A 17,566-nucleotide genomic window follows, 5' to 3' on the forward strand; every position below is an offset into this window, starting at 1 on the left:
TGTACTCCCAACTTCTCCAATTTCTCTTAGATATATAGGATTAGATACTGCTCTTACAGGTATTAAAAACTGATTACTCGAGAGTAATTCTAGATATGCAAATTCATAAGGGGAAGGGGAATAGCATATACCTATCTTACTTAAACACTATGTTTTTATACATACACCCAGTGAAATAGCCATCCTTTCTAATTTTTTCTTACTAATTTTGATGAATATTTTATTTATATAAAAGAGTAGGTTTCATTATGACATTTTCAGGCCTGTATATAAAGCACGTAGATGATATCTACCATTCCTGTTACTGATATTTATCTAAATAATTCAACCTTGATGTGATTAGTTTACATAGACCATTAGCTCTACAGTATGTTCCTCTCTTGGAGAGAGCTGACTCATGTCAGTTCAAGAATAAAAATCAGGGAGCCCTAATAGAAACAGAATTTTTATAAAACTTGTCCTCATGTTGTCATTTTATTTTTCACTGTGTTTCCTTTAATTCAGGGATTTGCTCCCTCTTGGCCCTTCCCAGAAATTGTTCATGCATGGAATAGGCAGATGGTGAGTTGAGCTTTTAGAGACCAAAAAGGGCACATTTGTGCCTTGGAAGATTTGTTTAGCTTGGTAGCATATATGCCTATTTGTGAGCTGGTATACCATAAACTTTCATTACTTCAGGGAAATCTTAATATTTAACAGAGCTCTCTATATTTTTGTTTCTGTTCTTAAGGAACTTGGGTTTGTTAACTTCATCTTTGATTGCATCTGTTTATAGTCTCTCACAAAACCAAACCATATGATTTACTTAATTTTATTTTGGGTAGTTGTAAACCATTTTGGTAATATTTCAAAGCTTATGTTGGCTGTTTGTGCTAAACTTAGACTTACCACATTTTTCCTACTAATTTTTGTGTGTATGTATATTATACATAAATATATACTTTATTTTTTCCTCTTGTGTTTTTGGAAAAGTCAGATAATTGATAGAAGTGGACCTAAAGAATGCTCTAAGTGCCAGAGTAAGGCTCTCGCTTAGGTACAACCTAATCAAATATTAGAAACAAGAGAATGTCTGTTAAATCACTATACCCTGAGATTCCACCTCACACCAGTCAGAATGGCTAAGATCAAAAATTCAGGTGTCAGCAGATGCTGGCGAGGATGTGGAGAAAGAGGAACACTCCTTCATTGTTGGTGGGATTGCAAGCTTGTACAACCACTCTGGAAATCAGTCTGGCGGTTCCTCAGAAAATTGGACATAGTACTACCGGAGGATCCAGCAATACCTCTCCTGGGCATATATCCAGAAGCTGTCCCAACCGGTAAGAAGGACACATGCTCCACTATGTTCATAGCAGCCTTATTTATAATAGCCAGAAGCTGGAAAGAACCCAGATGCCCCTCAACAGAGGAATGGATACAGAAAATATGGTATATTTACACAATGGAGTACTACTCAGCTATTAAAAAGAATGAATTTATAAAATTCCTAGCCAAATGGATGGACCTGGAGGGCATCATCTTGAGTGAGGTAACACAATCACAAAGGAACTCACACAATATGTATTCACTTATAAGTGGATATTAGCCCAAAACTTAGGATACCCAAGATACAAGATACAATTTGCTAAACGCATGAAACTCAAGAAGAATGAAGACCAAAGTGTGGACACTGTGCCCCTTCTTACAAGTGGGAACAAAACACCCATGGAAGGAGTTACAGAGACAAAGTTTGGAGCTGTGATGAAAGGATGGACCATCTAGAGACTGCCATATCCAGGGATCCATCCCATAATCAGCTTCCAAACGCTGATACCATTGCATACACTAGCAAGATTTTGCTGAAAGGACCCAGATATAGCTGTCTCTTCTGAGACTATGCTGGGGCCAAACAAACACAGAAGTGGATGCTCACTGTCAGCTATTGGGTGGATCACAGGGCTCCCAATGGAGAAGCTAGAGAAAGTACCCAAGGAACTAAAGGGATCTGCAACCCTATAGTTGGAACAACATGATGAACTAACCAGTACCCCGGAGCTCTTGCCTCTAGCTGCATATGTATCGAAAGATGGCCTAGTCGGCCATCACTGGAAAGAGGGGCCCATTGGACTTGCAAACTTTATATGCCCCAATACAGGGGAATGCCAGGGCCAAAAGAATGGGAATGGGTGGGTAGGGAAGTGGGGGGGGTATGGGGGACTTTTGGGATAGCATTGGAAATGAAATTGAGGAAAATACGTATTTAAAAAAAAAAAAAGACTCACAAAGGATATGAAAGAAAATAAAATATACCACAGCAAATAAACTATCATTTAGCTATTGAAAGGAAGAATGTACTTAGTAATGCTATAAACTTTTAAAGCATTATGCTTTGTGAAGAAGTTATGTAAAAAGGTTATACATGGTATTATTTATTTCCGATGAGGTATGAATCAGAAAAGATATAAAGACAAGGCAAGGAACAAAGGAAGTGTCTGTCAAAGAATTTAAATATTGGTGGAAGACAGAATGTGGAGGGCATGAACTATTTGGTAGAAGATATCTGTAAGCAAAGTAATTAAGGCTCTATTTACTTATTACTATAAGAAGAGAAAAATATCCAATTTATAAATAGAAAAGAAGTAGAACTTACATATTTATAAAATTATCAGCTTAGACTTAACCATTCCAACTATGTCTCAAGGGCAACCCAAGCATAACTTGTGTTACTGCTTTAGAAGAAACAAATATTAAGCCTTGTTAGAAGATTGACTTCTTCTATATATAATATATTATATATTATATGCTATATATACTTACTATAGATAGTAACTATGTCTATTATATATATCCTCAGCATCCAGGATATGATGGATAAAAGTACACTTACCAATGCTCAATAGACCTGTGTAGTCAAATGACTACAAAGATCCAATCACAAAAGAACACACATGATATGTATTCACTGATAAGTGGATATTAGCCCAGAAGCTCAAAATACCCAAGATACAATTTGCAATTTACATGAAACTCGAAGACCACTCAAAAGTTTAATGTTCTGTAAAGTCATGAGAGCAGCCTCCCTGCCCTTAAAGTCCAAGATGAATAAAGACATGTGAGTCTAAAATAGGAAATGTTGAATGAGCTGAGACCAACAGCAAAGGCACAGGGTAGAGTTACCAGTTGCCTTGGGGGCCCAGTTTGTGCACTAGTTTTTCTCATAGACAGGATATGGTGTCAAAATATTTATAATTAAGCTTAACAAGTCTATGTTGAAAGGTATCAAATTTACTTACATGTTGACTTATTTTTTCTTTCATATTTCTTCCTTTCAGATTGCTGATGTCTTGTCTGTTTGGCCCATCATCCACTATATTTTAGAAGTGCATTCACTGTTATTGAAAGCTCACAGCTGGGAGGATGAGTTACCATGGGATGATTCATTCTTTGAGTGCCATCCATTTCTGATTTAGATGTTACTCAGATGAAATTTTGAGCTCGAAGTTGATGATGAAATGAATCATGACTCTTGAGAATTTGGTGTTAAAATGGCTGGGCTATATTTCATTATGCAAGAACTTATCATGTTTGAATACCAGGGATATTCTTATTGCTTAATATTTTATGGTATTTCACCTTAAAACATTTTTTATTTATTTTAAAAGAGAAAGGTGATGAATTTTCTAGTCAAATTATGAGTAAAACAAAACAAGTACTTCTCACAATTTACTTGGTTTATTTTATTAAACACAGAAAGTCTAAGCAAAAATGAGCAAAAGTACTGAGAAATGTATGAGAAAGGATTTACTTGAGTTAAGAATTTTTTATTTTTATTGGATAATTTATTTATTTACATTTCAAATGTTATCCCCTATCCTGATTCCCCCCCCAAGAAAGCCCTCTATCCCATCCCCTTTCCTCCTGCTTCTAAGAGGGTGCTCCCCTACCAACCCACCCACTCCTGCTTCCCGTTCCTCACATTTCCATATACTGGGACATTGAGCCTTCACAGGACCAAAGGCCTCTTTTCCTATTGATGCCCGACAAGGCCATTCTCTGCTACATATGTAGATGGAGCCATGGGTCCCTCCATGTGTACTCCCTGGTTGGTGGTTTAGACCCTAGGAGTTCTGGTTGGTTGATATAGTTGTTCTTCCTATGGGGTTGCAAACACCTCCAGCTCCTTCAGTCCTTTCTATAACTCCTACTTTGGGGGCCCTGTGATGAGTTCAATGGTTGACTGAGAATATCTGTTTCTGTATATGTCAGGCTTTGGCAGAGCCTCTCAGGAGACAGCTATATCAGGCTCATGTCAGCAAGCACTTGCTGGCGTCCATGATAGTGTCTGTGTTTGGTCACTGTATATGGATTCCTAGAAGGGGCAATCTCTGGATGGCCTTTCCTTCAGTCTCTGCTCCACACTTTGTCTCTGTATTTACTCCCATGAGTATTTTGTTACCCCTTTTATGAAGAAATGAAACATGCACACTTTGGTCTTCCTTCATCTTGAGCTTCATATGATCTGTGAATTGTATCTTGGGTATTCTGAGCTTTTGGGCTAGTATTCACTTATCAGTGAGTGCATATCATGTGTGTTCTTTTGTGATTGGTTACCTCACTCAGGATGATATTTTCTAGTTCCATCCATTTGTCTAAGAATTTCATGAATTCATCATTTTAAATAGCTGACTAGTACTCCATTGTGTACCACATTTTCTGTATCCATTCCTCTGATGAGGGGCATCTGGGTTCTTTCCAGATTCTGGCTATTTTAAATAAGGCTGACATGAACATAGTAGAACATGTGTCCTTATTACATGTTGGAGCATATTCTGGTTATATGCCCCAGAGTGGTATAACTGGGTCCTCAGGTAGTACAAAGTCCAATTTTCAGAGGAACCACCAGACTGATTTCCAGAGTGATTGTACTAGCTTTCAATCCCACCAACAGTGGAGATGTGTTCTTCTTTCTCCACATCCTCACCAGCATTTGCTGTCCCCTGAGTTTTTGATCTTAGCCATTCTTACTGGTGTGAGGTGGAATCTCAGGTTTGTTTTGATTTGCATTTCCCTGATGACTAAGGATGTTGAACTTTTATTTAGATGCTTCTCAACCATTTGAGTTTCTTCAGTTGAGAATTCTTTGTTTAGTTCTGTACCCCACTTTTGGTAGGGTTATTTGGTTTTCTGGAGTCTAGTTTCTTGAGTTCTTTGTGTATATTAGATATTATCCCTCTATTGGATGTAGCATTGGTAAAGATCTTTTCCCAATGTATTGGTTGCCATTTTGTTCTATTGACAGTATCCTTTGCCTAACTCAGAAACCTTCCTGCCTCTGCCTCCCAAGTGCTGTGATTAAAGGCCTGTGCCACTATGCCTGGCTCAATTTCTTTGATTCTTTAAAAAAAATTTGAGGGAATATCCCCTTCCTGTAAGGAGAAAACAGAAATAAAAAGCATCAGGTGGCTTGGTTTAGGTAAAGAGGTAAAACAAAATTAAGATTCAGAAATGAAATATATTAGATGAGAGGGCATGGGTACTATTGAAGCCAAGACCTGTTTTTGTACTGGGAGGACATTAGAAAAAGATGCTGTAACTGTTGGAAACATCATTAATAGACTTTACAGGGAAAGGATGGCTTTCCTTTAAAACTTGGAGAAAATTTTCACTAAGAAGGATGGCTTACAGGAAAAGTAATCAGGAGAGATGCCATGGGCAACTTAATGGTGGTAGGCACAGAGAAGAAAGAGAACCTTTAGTGAAACTCCATGAAGCAAAGAGAATAAGTGACTTTTATATCTTTTAAGTGGTGGTAAGAAGCACCACACCATGGGTTTTAGTTTGACATAGTCTATAGGATTAAAAGCATGTAGATACTGGGCACTTGGTTGGACCATAAATTAGAGGCTGTTAAGTCACACCATAGCCAGGCTTCTTAACTCTCTCTTAAAGAGAGAGCAAAAGCAAGGCATGGATTGATTGCTTCAGACTGTGGAACCCCCCCCCCCATCCTTTAGAGGAGAATGACTAAGATATATTTTACAAGAGCTGGCCTCAAACTACTGACATGTAACTTCTCTTTTGCCTTCTCATATCTTCTATGTCAATTTCATGTCTTTCATCAGCATAACCTGCACTCTAGCTGTATACTAGCTTTCTAGCACAGAAATACAATAGATAGTCAATAAATGCTTCTTGCAAAAAAGACTGGAGATGCATGTTATGCCTTTCTCTTCTTGCCTTGGCTATCTAAGGTTTGGCATGGATGTTTAAATGTAAAATCTTGAAGTTTTTAAAATTAAATATTACCAAGCATAGCTGTACATTGTGTCTATTAATATCTTAGCAGTCTTTTAATTGATTTTTTGGCATTTCTGATTTCCTTTTTTTTTTTTGAAGGAATAGTGATAAAGAAAATCCTCCAATAAAGTACCCATGAGTACACATCAACTCATACCACAAATATCTGCCTCTTATTTGGATGGAAAATGTTTTTTCCCCACCTACCCTGCCTTGGGAATCAGTAACAAAGCATCATGGTAATAATATATGGCATAAATTGTCATCCTGTTAAAGGCAATAAGTAACATAATTCCATTAATCACAAAGAAATGTTAAATGTGACCTGTTTTTGATTAAAATCATCTTTCAAAATTCAGCTAGTATCTGAAATTTGAAGTAGCAGAACCAAAATGGAGTTGAAAGGAGAAGGTGGAAGGGCTCTGTGAGTTGCATAACAATAGCCTCTTTTCTTCCCCAGAGCTCACCATAAATGATTAAAAATCACCCCTCAGGGTCTTGGCTTGAATTTCCTACTTGTAGCAGCAGGTTTATGAGTAAAAGAACAGCTGCCCATCTGCTGAAAAAATGAAAGGAAATAAATCAGACTTATCTACTTTATGCTGAAGATACTTATTATAAGATTCAGCTTGTGTAAAAAAAGCTATCTTTATCTCTGTGTGCATGTTAATAGTGTTTCTATCCTTGTTGCAGCAAAAAAAAAAAAAAAATCCTTAAACTGTATTAACCTCACATAAGCCTTTGAATTAACAGTGATTTCATTAATATTAAAAATAAATCCTTTAGATATACCTTCTTCTCAGCACCTCATGGTACTTTCTCCAAAATTGACCATATAATTGATAACAAAACAGGCCTCAACAGTCACAAAAATATTGAAATTGTCCCATGCATCCTATCAGATCACCGTGGACTAAGGCTGATCTTCAGTATAACATAAATAATAGAAAGCCAACATTCACATGGAAACTGAACAACACTCTTCTCAATGATACCTTGGTGAAGGAAGGGATAAAGAAAGAAATTAAAGGCTTTTTAGAGTTTAATGAAAATGAAGCCACAACATACCAAAACTTATGGGACACAATGACAGCATTTCTAAGAGGAAAACTCATAGCTCTGAGTGCTTCCAAAAAGAAACTAGAGAGAGCACACACTAGCAGCTTGACAACACACCTAAAAACTCTAGAACAAAAGGAAGAAAAATTCACACAAGAGGAGTAGAAGGCAAGAAATAATCAAACTTCAGGGCAAAATCAACCAAGTGGAAACAAGAACTATTCAAAGAATCAACTAAACGGGGATCTGGTTCTTTGAGAAAATCAACAAGATAGATAAACCCTTAGCCAGACTCACTAGAGGGCACAGGGACAGCATCCTAATTAACAAAATCAAAAATGAAAAGGGTTCTTTCCAACTTCTAGCTATTATAAATAAGGCTGCTATGAACATAGTGGAGCATGTGTCCTTCTTAACGGTTGGGACAGCTTCTGGATATATGCCCAGGAGAGGTATTGCTGGATCCTCCAGTAGTACTATGTCCAATTTTCTGAGGAACCGCCAGACTGATTTCCAGAGTGGTTGTACAAGCTTGCAATCCCACCAACAATGGAGGAGTGTTCCTCTTTCTCCACATCCTTGCCAGCATCTGCAGTCACCTGAATTTTTGATCTTAGCCATTCTGACGGGTGTGAGGTAGAATCTCATGGTTGTTTTGATTTGCATTTCCCTAATGATTAAGGATGTTGAACATTTTTTCAGGTGCTTCTCAGCCATTCGGTATTCCTCAGGTGAGAATTCTTTGTTCAGTTCTGAGCCCCATTTTTTAATGGGGTTATTTGATTTTCTGGAGTCCACCTTCTTGAGATCTTTATATATATTGGATATTAGTCACCTATCTGATTTGGGATAGGTAAAGATCCTTTCCCAATCTGTTGGTGGTCTTTTTGTCTTATTGACGGTGTCTTTTGCCTTGCAGAAGCTTTGCAGTTTCATGAGGTCCCATTTGTCAATTCTTGATCTTACCGTGCAAGCCATTGCTGTTCTGTTCAGGAAATTTTCCCCTGTGCCCATATCTTCAAGGCTTTTCCCCACTTTCTCCTCTATAAGTTTCAGTGTCTCTGATTTTATGTGAAGTTCCTTGATCCACTTAGATTTGACCTTAGTACAAGGAGATAGGAATGGATCAATTCCCATTCTTCTACATGATAACAACCAGTTGTGCCAGCACCATTTGTTGAAAATGCTGTCTTTCTTCCACTGGATGGTTTTAGCTCCCTTGTCGACGATCAAGAGATCGTAGCTGTGTGGGTTCATTTCTGGGTCTTCAATTCTATTCGATTGGTCTACTTGTCTTATTTATAATAGCCAGAAGCTGGAAAGAACCCAGATGCCCCTCAACAGAGGAATGGATACAGAAAATGTGGCACATTTACACAATGGAGTACTACTCAGCTATTAAAAAGAATGAATTTATGAAATTCCTAGACAAATGGGTGGACCTGGAGGGCATCATCCTTAGTGAGGTAACACAATCACAAAGGAACTCACACAATATGTACTCACTGATAAGTGGATATTAGCCCAAAACTTAGGATACCCAAGATATATAATACAATCTGCTAAGCAAATGAAACTCAAGAAGAATGAAGGCCAAAGTGGGGTCACTGTACCCCTTCTTAGAATTGGGAACAAAACATCCATGGAAGGAGTTACAGAAACAAAGATTGGAGCTGTGACGAAAGGATGGACCATCTAGAGACTGCCATACCCAGGGATCCATCCCATAATCAGCTTCCAAACGCTGACACCATTGCATACACTAGCAAGATTTTGCTGAAAGGACCCTGATATAGCTGTCTCTTGTGAGACTATGCCGGGGCCTAGCAAACACAGAAGTGGATGCTCACAGTCTGCTAGTGGATGGATCACAGGGCTCCCAATGGAGGAGCTGGAGAAAGTACCCAAGGAGCTAAAGGGATCTGCAACCCTATAGGTGGTACAACATTATGAACTAACCAGTACCCCGGAGCTCTTGACTCTAGCTGCATATGTATCAAAAGATGGCCTAGTTGGCCATCACTGGAAAGAGAGGCCCATTGGACACACAAATTTTATATGCCCCAGTACAGGGGAACGCCAGGGCCAAAAAAAATAAATAAATAAAAAAAAATGGAATGGGTGGGTAGGGAAATGGGGGAGAGGGGGGAAGGTATGGGGAACTTTTGGGATACCATTGGAAATGTAATTGAGGAAAATACGTAATAAAATATATTAAAAAAAATGAAAAGGGAGACAGAACAACAAATACTGAAGAAATCCAAAACACCATCAGATCCTTCTACAAATGCTATACTTAACAAAACTGGAAAACCTGGACAAAATGAACAAATTTCTAGACAGATACCAGGTACTAAAGTTAAATCAAGAAATGGTTAATGATCTAAACAGTCCTATATCACCTAAAGAAATAGAAGCAGTCATTAATAGTCTTCCAAACAAAGCCCAGTACCAAATGGGTTTAGTGCAGAATTCTATAAACCCTATAAACCTACAAAGAAGATCTAATTCCAGTTCTTCATGAACTATTCCACAAAATAGAAGCAGAAGCTACTCTACCCAATTCATTCTCCGAAGCCACAATTACTCTGATACCTAAACCACAGAGATCCAACAAAGATAGAGAACTTCAGACCAATTTCTCTTATGAATATCAATGCAAAAATCCTCAATAAAGTTCTCGCTAACTGAATCCAAGAACACATCAAAAAATCATCCATCCTGACCAAGTAGGTTTTATTCCAGGGATGCTGGGATGGTTTAATATACAGATATCCATCAATGAATCTACTATATAAACAAACTCAAAGACAAAAACCACATGATCATCTCCTTAGATTAGGAGAAAGCATTTGACAATACCCAATACCCATTCATGATAAAAGTCTTGAAAAGATCAGGAATTCAAGGCCCATAACTAAACATGATATAAGCAATTTACAGCAAACCAGTAGCCAACATCAAAGTAAATGGTGAGAAGCTGGAAGCAATCCCACTAAAATCAGGGACTAGACAAGGCTGCCCACTTTCTCTCTACCTATTCAACATTGAACTTAAAGTCTTAGCCAGAGCAATTTGACAACAAAAGCAGATCAAGGGGATACAAATTGGAAAGGAAGAAGTCAAAATATCACTTTTTGCAGATGATATGATAGTATGTATAAGTGACCCGAAAAATTCTACCAGAGAACTCCTAAACCTGATAAACAGCTTCAGTTAAGTAGCTGGATATAAAATTAACTTAAACAAGTCAATGGCCTTTCTCTACACAAAGGATAAAGAGGATGAGAGAGAAATTAGGGAAATAACACCCTTCTCAATAGTCACAAATAATATAAAATATCTTGGGGTGACTCTAACTAAGGAAGTGAAAGATCTGTATGATAAAAATTTCAAGTCTCTGAAGAAAGAAATTAAAGATCTCAGAAGATGGAAAGATCTTCCATGCTCATGGATTGCAGGATCAATATATTAAAAATGGCTATCTTCCCAAAAGCAATCTACAGATTCAATGCAATCCCCATCAAAATTCCAACTCAATTCTTCAATGAATTAGAAAGGGCAATCTGCAAATTCATCTGGAATAACAAAAAACCTAGGATAGCAAAAAATATTCTCAAGGATAAAAGAACCTCTGGTGGAATCACCACTCCTGACCTAAAGCTTTACTACAGAGCAATTGTGATAAAAACTGCCTGGTACTGGTATAGTGACAGACAAGTAGATCAAAGGAATAGAATTGAAGACCCAGAAATGAACCCACACACCTATGGTCACTTGATCTTTGACAAGGGAGCTAAAACCATCCAGTGGAAAAAAGATAGCATTTTCAACAAATGGTGCTGGCACAACTGGTGGAGAAGAATGTGAATTGATCCATTCCTATCTCTTTGTACTAAGGTCAAATCTAAGTGGATTAAGGAACTCCATATAAAACCAGAGACACTGAAACTTTTAGAGGAGAAAGTAGGGAAAAGCCTTGAAGATATGGGCACAGGGAAACAATTCCTGAATAGAAGAGCAATGGCTTGTGCTGTAAGGTTGAGAATTGACAAATGGGACCTCATAAAATTTCAAAGCTTCTGTAAGGCAGAAGACACCATCAATGAGACAAAAAGTCCACCAACAGATTGGGAAAGGATCTTTACCTATCTTAAATCAGATAGGGGACTAATATCCAGTATATATAAAGAACTCAAGAAGGTGGACACCAGAATATCAAATAACCCCATTAAAAAATGGGGCTCAGAGCTAAACAAAGAATTCTCACCTGAGGAATAACGAATGGCTGAGAAGCACCTGAAAAAATGTTCAGCATCCTTAATCATCTGGGAAATACAAATCAAAACCAACCCTGAGATTCCACCTTACAACAGTCAGAATGGCTAAGATAAAAAAATTCAGGTGACAGCAGATCCTGGTGAGGATGTAGAGAAAGAAGAACAGTCCTCCATTCTTGGTGGAATTGCAAACTTGTACAACCACTCTGGAAATCAGTCTGGTGGTTCCTCAGAAAATTGGACATAGTACTACCAGAGGATCCTGCAATACCTATCCTGGGCATATATCCAGAAGATGTTCCAACCAGTAAGAAGGACACATGCTCCTCGATGTTCATAGTAGCCTTATTTATAATAGCCAGAAGCTGGAATAATCCAGATGCCCCTCAACAGAGGAATGGATACAGAAATTATGGTACATTTACACAATGTAGTACTACTCATCTATTAAAAAGAATGAATTTATGAAATTCCTAGGCAAATGGATGGACCTTGATGGCATCATCCTGTATGAGGTAACCCAATCACAAAAGAACTCACATGATATGTACTCACTGATAAGTGGATATTATCCCAGAAACTTAGAATACCCAAGATATAAGATACAATTTCCTAAACACATGAAGCTTAAGAAGACCGAAGACCAAAGTGTGGACACTTTGCCACTTCTTAGAATTGGGAACAACCACCCATGGAAGGAGTTACAGAGACATATTTTGGAGCTGAGAGAAAAGGATGGACCATCTAGAGACTTCCATACCCGGGAATCCATCCCTTAAGCAGCCTCCAAACACTGACACCATTGCAATACCAGCAATATTTTGCTCAAAGGATCCTGATATATCTGTCTTTTGTGAGGCTATGCAGGTGTGTAGCAAACACAGAAGTGGATTCTCACAGTCAGCCATTGGATGGATCACAGGGCCCGCAATGGAGGATCTAGAGAAAGGGATCTGCAACCCTATAGGTGGAACAACAATATGAACTAACCAGTACCCCCAGAGCTCATGTCTCTAGCTGCATATGTATCAAAAGATGGCCTAGTAGGCCATCACTGGAAAGAGAGGCTCATTGGACTTGCAAACTTTATATGCCTCAGTACAGGGGAACGCCAGGGCCAAAAAGTGGGAATGGGTGGGTAGGGAAGTAGGGGGGAGGATATGGGGGACTTTTGAGATAGCATTGGAAATGTAAATGAAGAAAATACCTTGTTAAAATAAAAAATCAATCCTTTAAAACTATTATAGGGGTAGTGCATGTGAATTTTCTGCAATTATAATTGAGAGAAAGGGAACTTAGTAAAGCTGTGCTCCTTAGTGTTAACCTATATTAACATTTTTGTGTACGAATGTGTGATGTATGTATTGGTAACAAAAACTGAATCGTACATGATTTGTAACTTAACTTTATTCTCTAAATGTTATGTCACAAATAGTCTTCATGGTTTATGCTAGTTACTTTTGTGTAGCTGTTAAATAAATACCCAAGTGAAAAGCTTAAAAGGAAGAAAGATACATTTTTGGCTCATGCTTTAAAAAAGATTCAGATAGCAATTGTGTGATCCATAAACCAGGACTGAGCTATTTGTGGAAGAGCTTCTATTTTGTTGATTCTGCTTGTTTGTTTTCTCATGGTTTGGGGGACCAAATGTAATGCCTTGCACATTCTAGTTGTTATTCCAGAGGAAGAGAGTTTAAATCTCATGGTGGACAGGAAGCAGAAAAATACAGGAATCTAATAAAAGACAGAACCAGACAGAGCCTCAGTGACTTTTTTTTTTGTCTGTTGTTGTTGTTGTTGTTGTTGTTGTTGTTGTTGTTGTTGTGCTTGATCCTTAAATGGATAAGCCATTTCTCCAGCCCAACTTACTTCTTCTAACTAGGCTTCTTCTCCTAAAGTTTCTACAGCCTTCACAAATAGGTCCAACAACTTGTACTAGGCATTGTAAACATGATCCTCTGGATATCATCTCATATGAAACTATAACATTCTAAACGTACGTCCCCAAATGGCCCTGGTAGTTTCATATGACAAGATCAATTTAGTGCAAGAGGTCATCAGATTTTGACAGTTTCAACCTTGTTCAAAAAAGCCTACATTGAAAGTCTCTTCTAAAACCTAAAGCAAACTTTAGCTATAATAAGCCCCTGTGGAATCAAAAAGAAAATTACACACTTCAAATATCCAATGACATATAATAAACATTCTCCTTTCAAAGAGGGAACAATAGAGGTGCAGAAAGCAGGAAGCCAACTTGAGCAAGTACAAACCTCTGAAAGGTAAATATTAAACCCTGTAAATTCATGTCTATCAACTTGAACACTGATAGTATGTTGTAGATTCAAAGAAACTTGGGTAGCCCTCCATATACTGCCATTTCTTTTACAGTATATATGATCTTACACTTAGGCTGGCCTGTGGATTTTCTGGATGATGCTTCACATTTTATTCATTTCTAAGTTCTTGGAATCTTCATTGAATTTTAGGCCCCACTCTCACAACTTCATCCATTTCCTACTCAGGATTCACTACAGGGCATCTGATGTTGTTAATATGGTACCTGTCCTGCTAGACAGAGACCATCCTGGGAAAGTGGAGGCTTAAATGACTACAACACACTTCTGTTTTCCATACCTAAATAACCATGCAGACAACTTAGGTAGAATCAGTTGTCAGCTAGAGCATTTTGTGGAGCTTCTTTAACTAGAGCTTCAGAATTGGAATCCTAGGGTAACAACTTCCTTACAGTTTCTGTGTGAGCTGGACACCTTTCTTCCATAATGAAGTAATGCCTGGCTTGTTACCCACTATGTAGTTCAGGCTAGCATCTAGGGCATGGGAGTTCTACCTCAACCTCTCAAATTCTGAGATTACAAGGGTGGACCACTATTGCCACAGTCTCCAACCCACAGAGACAAGAATGACAGGGATACCAAGGCAGGTTCACGTAGCAGCTTCTTTACTTGGTGCTTTTTCACTTCCATCTCTCTCCCCCAGCAGCTTCTTCTTCCCCCTCTCCTTCTTGCAGCAAGGGCTATACTCCTAACTTGGGGCAACTGACCTCATCTTGCTCCACACCACCTCATCCAATCAGAATCACACACACTCCAGGTACGAGCTCAGGTCAGTCACGGATAGGCTGACAGATCTGGATCATGAGGAATACACATGCTGTTTCACTGTGCATGTTCAGGCAAGGCAGTAAACATGTGGGGTTCACGGGGCCTGGCAATGGGCCAGGGTGCTGTCTTGGCCCATGTGGCAGCACCCGCTTCCCGTACACTATTCCAAGCTTTCTCTTGATGAGTTAACTTTTTCAAACCTTTGAGCTAGGAACAGATGGGACCAGTTCAATTCCTGAGATATCTTTAAAGAATCATTTCTGAGGATAGGTGTCTGCCCGGCCCAGGAGGACTTTGCCAGAGCATCTGGGGGAGACATCTTGGTTCCCAGACTCCACCAACACCAGTCTTGTCTTAGTCAGGGTTTCTATTCCTGCACAAACATCATGACCAAGAAGCAAGTTGGGGAGGAAAGGGTTTATTTGGCTTACACTTCCATGCAGCTGTTCATCACCAAAGAAGTCAGGACTGGAACTCAAGCAGGTCAGAAAGCAGGAGGTTATGCAGAAGCCATGGAGGGATGTTCTTTATTGGCTTGCCTCCCCTGGCTTGCTCAGCCTGCTCTCTTATAGAATCCATGACTACCAGCCCAGAGATGGCACCACCCACAAGGGGCCTTTCCCCCTTGATCACTAATTGAGAAAATGGCTTACAGTTGGATTTCATGGAGGCATTTCTTCAACTGAAGATCCTTTCTCTGTGATAACTCCAGCTGTGTCAAGTTGACACAAAACTAGCCAGTACAATTGACCCCTTGCCAACTTGACACACAAACACATCACTAATAAGCCTCAAACCCTTACATTCTTATTCATCCCCAAGATCTAAATAACTTTACACTTGATCTTAGCCAAAAGGCCGAGAAGCGATTCTAAATAACTTTAAAAGTCCCACAGTCTTTACATATTCTTAAAATTTCCATCTCTTTAAAATATCCATCTCTTTTAAAATCCAAAGTCTTTTTACAATTAAAAGTCTCTGAACTGTGGGCTCCACTAAAACAGTTTCTTCCTTCAAGAGGGAAAATATCAGGGCACAGTCACAAAGCAAAAATCAATTTCCAACTGTCCAATGTCTGTGATCCAACTCACGATCTTCTGGGCTCCTCCAAGGGCTTGGGTCACTTCTCCAGCCATGCCCTTTGTAGCACACTCGTGGTCCTCTGGGCTCCAGATGCCTGTACTCCACTGCTGCTGCTGCTCTTGGTGGTCATCTCATGGTACTGGCATCTCCAAAACACTGCATGACCCCTTCAGTCCTGGGCCTTCAATTGCAACTGAGGCTGCACCTTCACCAATGGCCTTCCATGGCCTCTCACAGTGCCAAGCCTCAGCTGCTCTGTGCGACCACCTCATGCCTTCAAAACCAGTACCACCTGGGTGACCCTTACATATTACCAAGTCCCACAGCAGCAGGAGTACAACCTTGGCTGTCTCTGGAACACAGCCTCTTTGTGCTTTCAGAAACCACTTCCCAGAAGATGTCACCTCACTGATGCTGGTCTCTTCTTAATCACCGCTAATTTCTTAGCTCCAGCTAACCAGCATCAATAGTCCCAGTAATGCCAAGTTTTTGCATTAGTAGTTCTGGTATCTTGTTAATCACAGCTGATTCTTCAGCCCCAGCTAACCAGAACCACAGAATCTTCACAATCAAAACAGCAATGGCCCTGAAAAGAGTCTTTAATTTTCCCTCTGAAATTTCACAAACCAGACTTCCATCTTCTGCACTGTTTTCAACATTATCTTCCAAGCTCCTACACAACATCTGACAGAGCTCTTAACAACGAATGGATCTTCAAGCCCAAAGTTCCAAAATCCTCCCACAGTCCTTCCCAAAACATGGTCAGGTTGTCACAGGAATACCCTACTCTGCTGGTACCAATTTGTCTTAGTCAGGGTTTCTATTCCTGCACAAACATCATGACCAAGAAGCAAGTTGGGGAGGAAAGGGTTTATTTGGCTTACACTTTCATGCTGCTGTTCATCACCAAAGAAGTCAGGACTGGAACTCAAGCAGGTCAGAAAGCAGGAGCTTATGCAGAAGCCATGGAGGGATGTTCTTTATTGGCTTGCCTCCCCTGGCTTGCTCAGCCTGCTCTCTTATAGAATCCAAGACTACCAGCCCAGAGATGGCACCACCCACAAGGGGCCTTTCCCCCTTGATCACTAATTGAGAAAATGCCTTACAGTTGGATCTCATGGAGGCATTTCCTCAACTGAAGATCCTTTCTCTGTGATAACTCCAGCTGTGTCAAGTTGACACAAAACTAGCCAGTACAAGTCCGCACAGACATCCGGGCACCTTCCCTGCCAGAGGAGAGGTGTCCGGCCCTGCCCAGGAGGAAATTGCCATAGCATATGCAGGAGACATCTTGGTTCCCAGACTCCACCGAGACTAGTCTGCACAGGTGAGAGTGTGAACTACAGATGCTAACAGCTTCTGGGATAGGCGGGAGCCACAGAGCTTCTGAGGCAGCCCCCTTTTTGAGCTCCTTTTTGACATCCGGGCACCTTCCCTGCCAGAGGATAGGTGTCCACCCAGCCCATAAGGGCTTTGCCTGAGCATCTGACATCTTGGTTCCCCGACTCCACTGAGACTAGTCTGTACAGGTGAGAGTGTGAACAACAGTAGCTAACAGCTTCTGGGACAGGTCCTGTTTTGGGCCTTCATCTTCTGCCAGGAGGCAAGTCTGAATGCCAGATATCTGTGCACCTTTCCTGAAAGAGGAGAGCCTGCATGCAGAGAGTGCTCTGATCCCTGAAACTCAGGAGAAGCTAGTCTCCCCAGTCTGCTGGTAGAGAATAACGGAATCACGAGAGGAAC

Source organism: Mus caroli, unplaced genomic scaffold, assembly GCF_978045245.1.
Source record: "Mus caroli unplaced genomic scaffold, Mus_caroli_1 scaffold_5, whole genome shotgun sequence".
In the NCBI taxonomy this organism is placed as follows: domain Eukaryota; kingdom Metazoa; phylum Chordata; class Mammalia; order Rodentia; family Muridae; genus Mus; species Mus caroli.